This window comes from Carettochelys insculpta, chromosome 6, assembly GCF_033958435.1.
Source record: "Carettochelys insculpta isolate YL-2023 chromosome 6, ASM3395843v1, whole genome shotgun sequence".
NCBI lineage: Eukaryota > Metazoa > Chordata > Testudines > Carettochelyidae > Carettochelys > Carettochelys insculpta.
The window spans coordinates 110,656,858-110,670,652 of record NC_134142.1 but is presented as its reverse complement, the minus strand read 5'-3'; the positions used below and the strand labels follow the sequence as shown (position 1 = coordinate 110,670,652).

At 46.2% G+C, this 13,795-nt stretch overlaps 1 protein-coding gene across 2 annotated transcripts in view; it reads right to left on the bottom strand.

Annotated features, from left to right (window-relative positions):
• The window catches only part of DUSP8 (dual specificity phosphatase 8), an 89,649-nt gene extending 79,339 nt beyond the window's left edge, over nt 1–10,310 (bottom strand). The window contains exon 1 of one of the 2 annotated variants that reach the window (XM_074997828.1): nt 10,028–10,310. The gene's annotated coding sequence lies outside the window, so the exon portion shown is untranslated. Of the gene's footprint in view, nt 1–8,656; nt 8,672–10,027 lie in introns of those variants that run through there. The other variant, XM_074997830.1, reaches the window with a different exon arrangement.
• Between the last annotated feature and the right edge of the window lie 3,485 nt (nt 10,311–13,795).

Here is a 13,795-nt window from a genome sequence, read left to right as displayed (position 1 = left end):
GACATAGGTGAATAAATACCTCATCATTTCACCCCTGAAGACCAATCACCAGTGACATGAGTTTGTGGGTCTCAACCAAATCCCAAGTGTATGCTGTGTAAATCAGAGCTATTCAGAGTGAATGACAGTCCCTGGTGAACCTGAGACTGAAAGAAACAGCAGGGAGTGCAGTAGGTGTGAGGCTGGGGCACAGTGCTCCATGTAGCCCATGTGCACTGTCCAGTGTCATTAGTGCCTCACACTTATGAGGAAAAAGATAAATCCTGAATCCACTGTTTAACAGAAACAACAGTTTAACAGTCTCGCTCCCTGAAAGGTCTTGTACAGTTCCGAACACCACCCATTGCAAGCAGTGGCATATGAATGGACTCCAGTGCAAGTCCTCTGCTACTGTAAGGTTAGGTCTACACTAGACCTTAAAGTCAATTGTAGAAATGCAGTTCCAGCTACACAATTGCATAGCGGGAATCAACTTATCTTCAACCAACTTACCCGGCCATCCTCACCGAGGGAGGTTGATGGCAGAAAAATCTCCCATCGGCCTTTCCTTCTCCTCACGAGATTGAGGAGTACAGGAGTAAACTTTCCACCCTGATAGCTTGATTTTGCACATTCCCATTAGGTGCATGAAATCAATCCCTGGAAGATCAACCCTGACATAGTCAATCTTCCAGGCACTGAGGACATACCCTCTGTCAGCACAGATAAGGGGGTTTCAACATTTTATATCATTTGAGGTTCTGTCCTGCCATTCTAGGCATAATCAGCTCCAGAAATTGAATTCAGTTCCAAGGAAGAAGCTGCGCTGCTCTCCTAAGGGATCCACAAACCCAGTCACATGGCTTTAAGGGGTTAGGCAGAGTGTAAAGCAAGCCTAACTCCCTAAAGACCAAAAGAAAGTTTGTTTCCCTGTACTGGGGGTAATCTAGTATTTTTCATTTCAGGCTCTAGCCTCCTGGCAGAAGCATAAAAAAGAAGGCTGGGACTCCTACATTTTGAGTGGCTCAGCTAGATCTAGAAAAAAAAAATACACCAGGTAGGATGAGGAACATCTGGTATGCACAGATGTTCTGCTCTCACATTTTTGCTTAGGGCTTGTGATTTATTACAGGAGAGTTTTGTTTGGTCACTCTGAAGTCATGCAGTCAAACCAAGCAACTTCCTTTCTACCCTTCCTCTCCGTTCCAGGCCAGTTTATGGGCAGTGGCCACACACAGTCAGGATTTACTATTGTCACACTGGCTCTCTTTCACAAAATAAAAAAATCTCACTGTTTGACCCATTGAAAGATATTGCACACTTTCCAGCACAGATCATTGCTGGAGAAGCCATTAGCGTAACAGCCAGGAAAACAACTGTTCCATTCATTAACCAGTTCACCTGCAAGAGGGAGGGGCTGCCCACCTCTACTCTCCCAGCCCAGCTCCAGGCATATGTGATTTTGCTGTGCTGTTTCAGATAATGCGGTGGGCAACAGATCTGTAACCTGATTCGACATCAGGGGTCAGCAACCCCCAGCACACGAGGCAGGAGCTCAGCCCCACGTCTCCTCCTCCATGTAGTCAGGAGACTACTCGAAGCCATGATGCCTTTGGATTAACAGAAGACCACTTAACGCTACCAACCACCACCTAAATGGTAAAGTTCTGCATCTTAATTTATTTATTAATGAAGCTGTTGTAAGTAGGACTATTGGTGACTTTAAAACGTATCACCAGCACTCGACCATATACAGAGGTCAAAAGGCCAAATTTTGCAACTCGGCCTTAGAAAGGCTGCTGACCCCCTGTTCTACATCATGATCTGGCCAGTTCCAATGTTAGTGCTTCAGCACGTATAATGCAAGTACAACCATTTACAGAGTTTTGTCCTTAGGACTCATAGCTGCCTCTCAATTCAATGACAGTTCTATCTCCTCTCCACTTCTTTAACAGAGTCCTTCTGGATTTGACCATAGCTCAAGCCCACCTTTGTGGTAATTAGTGCCTGCAAAAGGCTTGGTCTGGCACTAAACACAGGGAAATTGAGAAAGAAAATAAAGACAGCCAAAAGGAAAAAGACAGGCATTGCAAAGAGTAGTGAAATTATACAGTCACTGGCTACGTCTACACTAGCCCCAAACTTCGAAATGGCCATTTCGAAGTTTACTAATGAAGTGCTGAAATGCATGTTCAGTGCTTCATTAGCATGCAGGTGGCCGCGGCACTTCGAAATTGACGCACATCGCCGCCGCGCGGCTCGTCCCAACAGGGCTCCTTTTCGAAAGGACCCCACCTACTTTGAAGTCCCCTTATTCCAATCAGCTCATGGGAATAAGGGGACTTCGAAGTAGGTGGGGTGCTTTCGAAAAGGAGCCCTGTCAGGATGAGCCGCGCGGCAGCAAGGCGCATCAATTTCGAAGTGCCGCAGCCGCCCGCAGGCTAATGAAGCACTGAACATGCATTTCAGTGCTTCATTAGTAAACTTCGAAATGGCCATTTGCGTGGCCATTTCGAAGTTTAGGGCTAGTGTAGACACAGCCATTGTTTAGCAAGAGAACGGAATACCCAGCTCCACCTATATTTAGTAGTATAGCACAGCTACTTTGTAAGAGTGAGCAGGACCTCACTGAGCATCTGCTGTGCAACAAGATGCAGGCATCTCAAATTGATGAATTAGTTTTGGGTGGTATTCAGTTTGGTGATTATTCCAACCTTCTCCTGCCTTGCACCCAACAATTTATAACAAATTTGTGGGAGACTTCTGGGGCCTACACAGGTAGACACCAGAGTCCTGAGCTCCTTTGGACCACTTGGCTGTGCTGCTACATTCCATCAGGATCAGGACAGCAAATGCTGAGCAGCAGGATACAAGTAACAGAGAACTGAGTCTGTTTTGGCAGTATTGAGAAACTGTGCTCAAATTCTGGGTCTCCGCACAGGGGGACTGGGAGAGCAGAGAGAGGCTACTATGTAAGACTCAATTATGGTCTTTACTGAAGTCAGTGGAAACCATACTAGGTCTACTGCACATGCCTGAACTTTACTGGGCATTACCACCAGGTCACTGCAATGTTTTCCTTGCACCGTGGGGAGGGAAAGTTGAACAAAGAAAAGCTAGCCCAGTGTTTTGAGTACTTCCAATTGTCATGCATTAGTTTAGTAGCCTAAATTCAGCACTGCTGGCACCATCTCTGAACCAGCTCTCAGCTCAACAGCTTGAGGATTCACATGCATCCAACTATATTCCAAGGAGGGCTGCTGGCCAAGAGAGATGAAGCTGGAATAAATGCCTCCACACACCAGCTACTACTCAAAGAAAACAAGTGGGATTAATCAGGAGCTCTGAAATCAGAGCTGTTGAAATCCAGCTCATCCACTGACTTGTCCATCACCGGTTTGTGTTTATTAAACTGCTCTGGTGACTGACAGAACCCTCTTCATTTCCACTGTCAGGTGTCAGAGATTGCAGTTTGGAATTCAATGGGACCTGAGCAGTTTATGAAATCCCAGCCTTACAGGCACTCCTGTTTTACTCACTTTGAAATAGGGACCATGAGAACTTGGATAAGCACACTGAAACTATACTACGCTTGCACCATAATTTCTGCCAGAGGCTCTGTAACCTCATCTGAAATAGAATTTGCAACTTTTTGACACAATATTCCCCAAAGAATTCATATTTTAAAGATTTATTGTAAAATAGTGAATGTAGGCATACCATATCCCTACTAGCCAGATGACTCTCACTGCTAGTCAGAGGCAAAACAGGAAAGATGTGGTAACATCACCAATGTGCAGGGCGAAGTGCTGGGAAGGAGGGTGGATGTCAAGAGTTCCAGTACAGTGCTCTTATTAGATCAGACCAGTGGTTTATCTAAGCTAGTACAGGTTGAACCTCTCTAATCCAGAGCTCTCTTGTCCAGCAACATCCGTAATCTGGCATGATTTTAGTTAGCTGGATGACCACTCATCATGGGTCTGGGCAGACTTCCCATGGTCCCATAAAGTTTGTTTACACCCAACAGTCCTGACTCTCAGTCTTCTGTGCAGTTATTTAGTATAATTTACCCCTAAATATCTAAGAGCCCGGTATGCAATGGAAGTGTTGGTAATGTGCTAAACAATATTGATCTCCTCTGGTCTGGCAAATTCTCTCATTCAGCACCAGTCAGGTTCCGAAGGTGCCAGACTAGAGAGGTTCAACCTGTACCTATTGCTGACACTGGTCAAGACAAGATGTTTCTGGGTTGGAGTGGGGAGGAAGAGAAAAATGCAGCATGCAATTGTGGAATAATCTGTTCATATAACAATGCTGCCTTCTAACCTCCACCTGGAGATTGGTTTGTGCTCCAACAGAGTTTATAGCCTCTCCACAATTTTGTTTTTAAAGCTTTGGATGTAAATCCCTCCAGCTCATCCTAGGGAATTGCTATGGAGAGAATTCCTTCTGCCAATAACTGTTAGCGCACCCCAAAGGGCTCTATAGGCATTCCAAAAGAACAAAAGGTCTCAGCCTCAAGAAATGTAAAGATTCATTTTAGATGAGACAAAGAGAAAAGACAAACATACACACTGGGATGAGGAAGGATGAGTTACAATCAGAACACAGCATCTCTAAATTGGGCATGTGCACTTTCTGATGGCTGTGTATGACCCAAAACATCTTTTCGTAGGTGACACAGAGGAAGCGAATGCATAGCAATTATGTGAATGAGAAGAGGGTGGTGGTTTGGCAAACAGGAACCATCTGGGCATTTGGTACCTAGAGAAGACTTGAAAGATGACATGTGATGGGAATAGGAACAGGAAACAAAGAGGGTGTCAAGGAAATGCTTCCAGCAGCAGCCTGATGACTAAAACACTAAAGGTGATGTCTATACTATGGACCTTGCAGCTATACAGCTGTGCTATTGTAAGGTCTCCTGCTTAGCCATTCTATGCCCCTGGGAGATACTCTCCCACTGACACAGCACTGTCCGTGCCAGTGCTTTTGTTGGTGTAACTTACATGGTCAGGGGTGAGGTTTCACACCCGACTGACAAATGTGCCAGTGTAAAGTCTGCGTTACTTGTTTCAGGCCCAATTTCAGGGCCAGGCCACACAACGCAAGTACGAACCATAGCATCACCTCTTGCTGCTTATTCTTGTAAAGCATTGAAGTAGTAGGGCAAGATTTTCAGAAGTACCAGACAGTTCTAGAACCCCACCCCAATTAGGCATGCCTCCCTAGGCAGGAGGTCCTGAGTCCAATAGGATGGGTACCCATTACTTTCTGAAATATCAAGCTTCCTTCCAGACATTTCAGGCAGGACACTCAAAGTCTCTGGTCATTTTTGACCGTAATGGCTCACAAAGGCAAAGTTTTGAAAAAGAGAAAAGGTGGTATAGAAGTGAGCTCCAAACTAGCTGGACTACTTCTTCTGGTAGGGCTTGTCTGGGCAGAAAAGGTGTGGCATACCTATATGAGAATCATTTGCTCTTCTACAGCCATGCTAATCAATTTCTTTAGGTTGGTAGAGATGTCCAGGTGTTTGGTTTACATCCCTCTCATTCACACAGGTTATTGTCAGAAGAGATCTTCCGGCAAAACTTCCGTCGACAGATCACATCCATACTCAAAAGCGGATCAAAGGAGCAAACTGCCCTGTCGACAGACAGCAGACAGACTGCCCAGCCGCTCTCTTGGCTGAATGGCCAACCAGGTAAGCAAACAGGGCTGCCCAGCAAACTGGAAGCTCTGTCTATCAACAGAGGGGCCCTCCAGAGCATCCACACAGCTTCGCTATCAACGGAAACCGTTGACAAACATGGTATTCCTCATCGCAGAGGCAGAATGCTGTCAGCGGAAGTGTTGACAAATACATTGTGTGTGTAGATGCTCTGCAAGTTTTGTTGACAAAACTCTAATGCAGATGTAGCCAGAGGGCTTGCTGGAGAACCCCCACTGGCAACACTGGTGTTATTTCCCACATGCAGCTCTCAGAGCAGAGAGAGAGAAGTTGCTGGCAAAGAGAATAAGTGGCAAAACAGTACACTTCAGCTGTGTCTCAGTAATACCCCTCATGATCTATAATGGCTTTGCCAGTCAGCTTTAAGCAAAGCCAATGTTTCATGTAGGTTGCACTGCACCCAGACTAGCCTTTAATGTGGTTCCATGCAGACAGGACAAAGCCATGTTAGCAGAGCACTCAGAAATGCATTCTGGCTTCTGCAACCATTAGCAGGATCATGTCTACTATACTGGGGTGCTGTGCCATGACAGTACAATTGTGCCCAAGCACAATGCATGCATGGGACCACACCATGTTTTAACTGTGTTATACAACCCAATTTCAAGGCTAGCTCTGTCCACCCAAGGAGGAACAAGCCATGTTAGGACAGAGATGTGATGTTACATTATCACGCAGTGCCTCACCACCCTGTCTTTTGCAATGCAAATGCTCTGTAAGCCTATGGCTTTCAATCTTTTTTCCACTTGTGGACCCCTAAAGCTTTTGAAAAAGAGGGAAAGAGCAAACAGATCCCTGAAGTCTGTGGTCTACAGGTTGAAAACTACTGTTCTAAGTCAAGTTAGAACATGTTCCTAAACAAATGGGACTTCCCAGGTGTGCCTGAGAAAATCTCTCAGGCTAATTTATCAGATAAATTAGCTTGGCCTGTTCACCTCCCTTCCAACCAGCCCTCGATCAGGTCAGACGTCTCTTCCCACTTTGCATCAGGTGTGACAGGTGCATCTTAGAAAAAAAAAATCCTGGCTTGAAAAGCAGGTTTTAAAACTGAGCCACCAGTAGGATGCAAAAAAGCATTTTCAAGCAATGCATCATACTCCTCCCTGACCCTAATATTAGAGGCAATCACCACAGAGGTGTTGCACTCAGCAGTGTCAAAGCCATGAAATGCTCAGGTGTATTAATGTTCAGAAAGGCAGCTAGAGAACCACCAATTTCAGTTGATTCCTGCCCTCCCCTTCTCCAGTTCCTATTGCCGTTAAACTCAGAGCTCACGATAAATGACCTACAAAAGTTTAAACTATTTTCATCCACTGCCACCCAACCCCTCATCAGCGTAAGCCATTATTTGCTAGATCCTTCCCGCAGTAGGTTTCAGTTTCCAATAGCTGTTCAAATACAACAGTGATGATCAGTGCTTGTAAGCAGATGTCAAATTACAGGCATTGGAAGCCAGAACACAAATGCCTCTTTCCACTTTTCATTCAAGATCTTCCACTCAGCTTTGCACATCTGCTACTTTACAACATGCACCTTAGCAGAGACCACTCTCCACTTCTGGAGCCAGGTGCTACACAGCTTTTTACCACAAATGAGGATCTGGCTCAAAACAGCCTTATGAAACACCCCAGAGGGGGCCACTTTTAACCAACCATTCCATGTGTACGTGTTAGAGCTGCATCTGTTGAGGAGGGTGGGAGAAAAGTGAGATAGAACAGAGCTACTTCCTATTCATATTGTGAGAAGTTTCTTCTGTTGGGGCTGGGGGGAGAGAATATATTCAGTCCAAAGGTTTTGTTGTTTTGGGGTGTTTTATTTTTTTTTTTTTAAATGTAGAACACTCCATTTCACTGAGAGGTAGATTGACAATAAGGGATATGGACGACTGAGGAGTCTCATCCCAATGCCGACTGTATTTTACCATCACTAGCTGCAGAGGACTTAAAGGTATATTGTAGACTCTCTCAGGATGAGTGTCAAATATTATTTGGTTGCAGGGCGTCTAGAAGTATTTGTTCAGTGCTACATAAATAAGCATTAAGGGCCATATTTTCAGGTATGCTCTGCACCCCCCTTTGCTGACTGCTTTTTGAAAGTCTGGTCAATTATGTAGATATCTGACACCTTGTGTAGGCTCGGAGTTAAAAGCATGATGTTAGAGGAAATGACTTTAGTGAGCAGGCTAGCAATGACAGATAAATCTAAGCCCAATGCTCTAAAGGCAGTGAGTTAAAGCCCACCAGTATTCCAAGAAGGTGTCTTGGAAGATTGTAACGTGGTCTGGACACTCCTCAGCTAACATTAGCCACCACAGAGTCAACTCCAGCTCAGAATTCAAGTGTAGACTCAACCCAGGTATACACTAGAAAATTTCATCAATATAGGTTACAATTTATAGGGGTGTTTTTAAAAGAAAAAAAAACACTAACAAAAAAAAAACACACACACACACAAGCAAAACTGACGCAGATGCAACTACATTGACAAAAAAAAAAACCTATTGCTTGTATTAACATAATAGCTATACTAACAGTGCAGAAAATACAGCCCTTGCATTGAAGAGCTTCTAGTCTAAGTTTGCCAGTACAGCTTATTCAATCTAAGAACATAATTGGGATACCTCAAACCAGCAAAAAACTCTTTTGCTGGAATACAATGCATCTGCATTAGGAAGGCTATGGCTGTACCAGCCAACCCTTTCTGGTGCTGACAAGGCCAAGCTTTAAGCATGAGCTAGTGGGTAAATAGCTACAAAATGCATTTAGGCACAGAGCTTGTTTCAACTGTTAGACACCCCCACGCTTTCCCCTTCTATGAAAGTAGGTAAGGCCAAAATAAATCAATCCATCAATCGACATTGACAAACTCATTGCAGGAGTGGCCTCACCAGTTATTCAGCATTAAGTGTATCAGATGGCCAAACAAGATCTTTAGCATTCTTCTGACCTTAAGACTTCACTGGTTTCCATAAGAGCGATTCAGTTATTTCCATGCACCTGAGGAAGAGGGTTTTACCCAAGAAGGCTCACTTCTTAGTCTATAAGATGCCCCAGGGCTGCTTGTTGTTTTCCAAGTCTGCTCCAGTTATTCTGTCCACAGGCCTGTGCCCTCTCCTCTGGCTGCAAGTCTGACCTTTGTTTTGGACTGTGATCTCTTTGGGACAGGTACGTGTGCCAATGTGGCCCGAGATCCTTTCGGCAGGCAAACCCAAACGTCCTCACCAAACAGTGGCGCCGCATTACCTCCTTCCTCACAACAACGCCACAAATTACAGCCCTGCATCCCCCCCCCCCCCCGCCTCCCCCGGCAGGCTGAAGTCCTGACGTCAGCCTGCCAGGACTGACCAGGAATTTCTCTGGAGAAGGGCCCTACTGAGCGAGAAGCAGAAACCCAGGAATCTTTCCTCTAAGAAAGGCTCCACAGCCTTTGCGCGCGCACCCACGCCCACAGCGCAGGATCCCAGCAGGGACCTGGCCTGCGCGACACCCGTGCTACAGCGGGGAGGTCCGTGCAAGCTGCGAGTTCAACTCCGGGGTGAGCTATGAGGGGGCCCGGCCACAGTTTCCGCTGCACACATGCCCGTCCTCTCGGAACGCCCCGGGCATAAGGCGGCGCACCAGCTCTTCCATCCTTCGGAACCCGCTGTCAGCACCCGCCCGAGCCTGGCCCGGCCGGCGCTGCCTGCAAAACCCAGCTAGTCCAGCTCGCCTGTAATCCCCCATGGCGCTGGGCCAGCAAACCGCAAACACATGCGCCCCCGGCCCCACGCTGCAGTCCTCCCCGCTCCACGACCACGCGGGAGGCTCAGATCATTGTACGTGCACCCAGCGCGAGCAGGATTTTGTTTGGGCTCCTACCTAAAGCAGCACCCTGGCACCAGCATGCAGGTCCCTGCAAGCAGCTCCCTCCATGACAACATCCCCACCGCAGGAGCGTGTGTGTGTGCGCGCATACGCCAGGTGAGGGCCGCCTCTGCTGTGCAAAATAACTCGCAGCTGCACCATTCCTCTACCTCCAACGTATGCCGTGTAACCACCAATTCACGCGCCAGGGACTGCATCTCCCCAAACCCCACCGCTGCATGTAAAGCCAGCTGCACGGCCCGAGCGCTGTGGGCGCTACATGATACACAAGTGGTGCCAGGGCCAGCAAGGGGCAATACACATCTGCATAAAATACACCGCTCCGTCAGGATTTTCTCCTCGGCTCCAACCCCTGGGCTCTAGCGCAGAGATCTGTAGGGTCACTCAAATACGCAGAGAGATCGAGAGCCCTAGGCCACCCCTCTTCTTTCCTTACAACAATTGAAACACTTACCTTCCCGCACCTCCTCCGCAGCCGGGGGAATCAGAGCGCCTGCTGTTCTCAAGGTGATTGCAAATTCCTGCACATTCGTCGGGATAATTACACGCAATTAGAGGATGAGCAAATGAGGAGCCCTGCGAGGCTGCTGATGATGCAAGTTCTAGCCCCTTGCAAACACACACATGCACCCACACTGAAATGCAACCATAATACTAGTCCAGTAAGGGAGGGGCAGGCAGGCCCCTGCACGGAAGAGGGGTGCTGGGGGTGGATGGCACAGATAAGCATTAACAGGGCTGAAGGGATCCAGGAAGACAGAAGGTTGCACTTTAGAACTAAAAATGAACTGAGGATGAGGTCATGCCTTGAAAAAAAAGCACCTGACGTCACCCCCAGCCAATCAGAGAGGGAGGCTCAGGGGCAGGGTGACGTCAGCCTCTGATCCTGGGGCTTTGGGTGCAGATTAAAGGGAGACAGGCAAGCAGAGCTGCAGTTTAAAAGGGGCAATGGCCTAGTTTCCCCCCTTTTATTTATACCCTCCCAGTCTGTAAACTCTTAAAAGGGAAATGCTCTGCCTTGCTATCTGCTGAAGGAGACGCGAACAGTGCAGGGAGCTCTAGGCAGGGGTGTAAAGCAAGCCACTCATACTAAATTAATTTTGCATTTATTGTTAGAGGGGAAGGGTGTGCAGGCTTGTTTCATCAACGCACAGATATGCCCTGCTGGTCACGAGAGGAACCGGGAAACGTTTTCCAATGCCAAAGGGAGGAGATTGCATGTTTTACCAAGCCTCCCATGGAGCAGGGACGTATTTTCAAAGCAGATTTCATTTTGGAAGGTTGTACCTACTGTCCGCCTGTAGATTTTACCCTAAAAAAATCCCACCATCCTCCGAACATGCAGGGCATAAGCTGAAGCTGGCTCTGTTTATGGTGCTATAGGAGGAAAGAAAAAGAACTTTTAATTTAGAAGCTCTTAAAATAGCAAAGGAAAGGGGGCCAAAGAGATCCCCAACTCCTGCTTTGTGGAGGGAATGTAAGTGAAGAGCCGAGATTATCCATCTCTTTCTGTAACCAAAATTCCAGGCTTCTTCCTCCTTGCATTCCTGTAAAACTAAGGCCTGATATAGAGATATATATACATATATAAAGCTTCCAATGCAATCTTCTTTATTTCCCTTTGGGCGGGGTTGTTTTTCTCTCAACATTTGTTTTTATTGCACACTAAATGGATCAGCCATATGCAGCAGGGTGCTGTCACCCTTCATTCCTTGGGTGGTGCTGTCACACTGGAGCATTCTTGCTAGCACAGGGCCTCCCTTCAGCCCAAATAGCCTGCTCCCTGACCCCCCATGGTTCAGCAGGGCGTTTTGGGAACTGTGGGACACATTAAAAAGCCAAGACAACAATCTGATGTTTGCTTCCCCACCCCCATCCCAAACCCGTCCTTTAAAGCACTTCTGGCCCACACTCCACAGAGCCTGATACAAAGTCCGCTGAAGTCGATCACTGCCCCTTTGGATCAGACACCTCAGGCAGCTTCCTATAGAACAGGACAAAGGGAGGGGAAAATAGGGACACCAGCTCTTGTTCACTGCTAGACCACCTCACCTTGCCAAACTGTTGCTGGACTCTCTGCTTCCACCAGCTCCATGCAGCTGCGGCCTTGGGGGAGTTAGAAGGCCACAGAGGTTTGCTCTCTGTCCCCAGTGCTTGGTCCTTGAGTTCCTCTAGGGAATCCCTTAGAATTCCCCCTTCCATGTCTTAACACTCTGTAACCCTCGCATCCCTGCACAGTAGCCTCCTCTGACTACAGGAGACTGCATAAACCTCCTTTCCAAGTGCATCAGCATTGCTGCTTAATCAGCTTTTAAGCCAAGTAAGGCTCTTCTTCCCTGTAACAATAGTAACAGAGAGGTAAACATGTAAGTCTGTACTCCAACAGACCAATGCAGCAGAAATGTAGCACTTTAAAGACTAACAAAACGATTTATTCCGCGATGAGCTTTCGTGGGACAGATCCACTTCTTCAGATCAATTTCATTTCCAATACAGACTGACATTTACAAGTACAAAGGACCAAAAAAAAAAATTGCAATAAAAACTGACAAATCAAATAGGATTGAAGGAAGGAGGTGAGAGGTGGGGGGATGATTAACAATTAACATCCCCCCACCTCTCACCCCCTTCCTTCAATCCTATTTGATTTGTCAGTTTTTATTGCAAAAAAAATTTTTTTTGGTCCTCTGTACTTACGATTGTCAGTCTGTATTGGAAATGAAATTGATCTGAAGAAGTGGATCTGTCCCACGAAAGCTCATTGCCGAATAAATCATTTTGTTAGTCTTTAAAGTGCTCCATTTCTCCTTCCTGTAAGAGTCCATGTGCTGCCTTCTGGCAGTGCTCCAAGCCACTGCTGACCCAGAGAGAGCCTCTGGCTGCAAATGGATAAAAGGTTTGGTGCATTGTCACTATGCAGAAATATATGTATCCTCCCTTTTCCCCACACCAAGCAGCACACTGGCTGAGCAGAGGGTGGTATTTCCATTTCACCTTACACACAGGATAGCACCAATCACTCCCCTCACCTACAGCTCTGGGAAGTTGCCAGTAAGCACCTTCACCCCATGCTGCTCCAAATGCACAGGTGAGGCCCTCTGCAACACGCCTGTGTTGCCTCCTTCAAAGCTCCCCTCTGCTGTGTTTCTAAAACACACACTGCAATGGCTAGGCAGCTGAGATGCTGTGACCACATTATACTTGGTTTAATGAACAAACCATCATCTACCATCTATTCCCCTTATCTATTTATTTGGATCCACTTGCTTTCTCTCATCAGATACTTTGATTGAAAGTTATCTGGGAGTAGGAATTTTTTATATTTTCAGATGTTTGGAATAGTGCCTAGATCATGACATTTTATTTCCTAAATGCAACTCTGGGTACTACAGTAGATCCAAATAGAATGGTCCAAGCTGCAAAGTTCAGGTTTGGATCTGAACTGCCCCAAAGTCTGCAGATATGCCCATAAAAAACCCTCATTACAAGTATTGAAGACTCTAGATCAAATTCTCAGGCTTGACCGACCTGTGCTTGTTGTACGGAATTAGGTTTGAGAGGGGAAAGTGGTCGTCAGTTACAGCTATTTGAGAATTTTCCAACAGAATAGTTTTCTCTCCAAAAAGATCAATTGGATAAAATTGAAACATTTTGTTGTAACTTGATTGTTTTGATGTTTCTATTTTATAATTTATACTCAAACAAAAAGTTGAAGGAAATGTTTTGATAAGGTTGACATAATTGCAGATATTTTATTTTGTAAATATTTCTGAGATTGACTGTTCATCCCAATTTGGACAAAACCAAAAAATCAAAATCTCACACCACAGGACAGAAATTCCATTTTCAACCAAGTCTTCTCTTATTACCTTTCTGCTTTGCTGATCTTGGATCTGAACCACCATTCACATTCATTTAGAGCAGTCCACTGACTGCTTTAAATTACATGACTTAGAAAAAGTCCCAGATGAGTTACTAAAGTGCAGCACGGTCTGGCCACGACCCTTGCCACTATCAGCCATCTCCTAACCAACTCAGGAATGCTTCCTACTCCTGGGCGGGAAAGGTGCAGGGGCAGAGACTTAATCCCCAGCATCCTTGTTTGTGTGAATAAGGGGGAGCTCAGATCAGGATTACATTGGTGCAACTCTGTAGAAGTCCATTATAGTCAGCCCCATGCAAGCAAGGACAGAAGTGGCCTCTGGTTGATTTTTATGCCAAG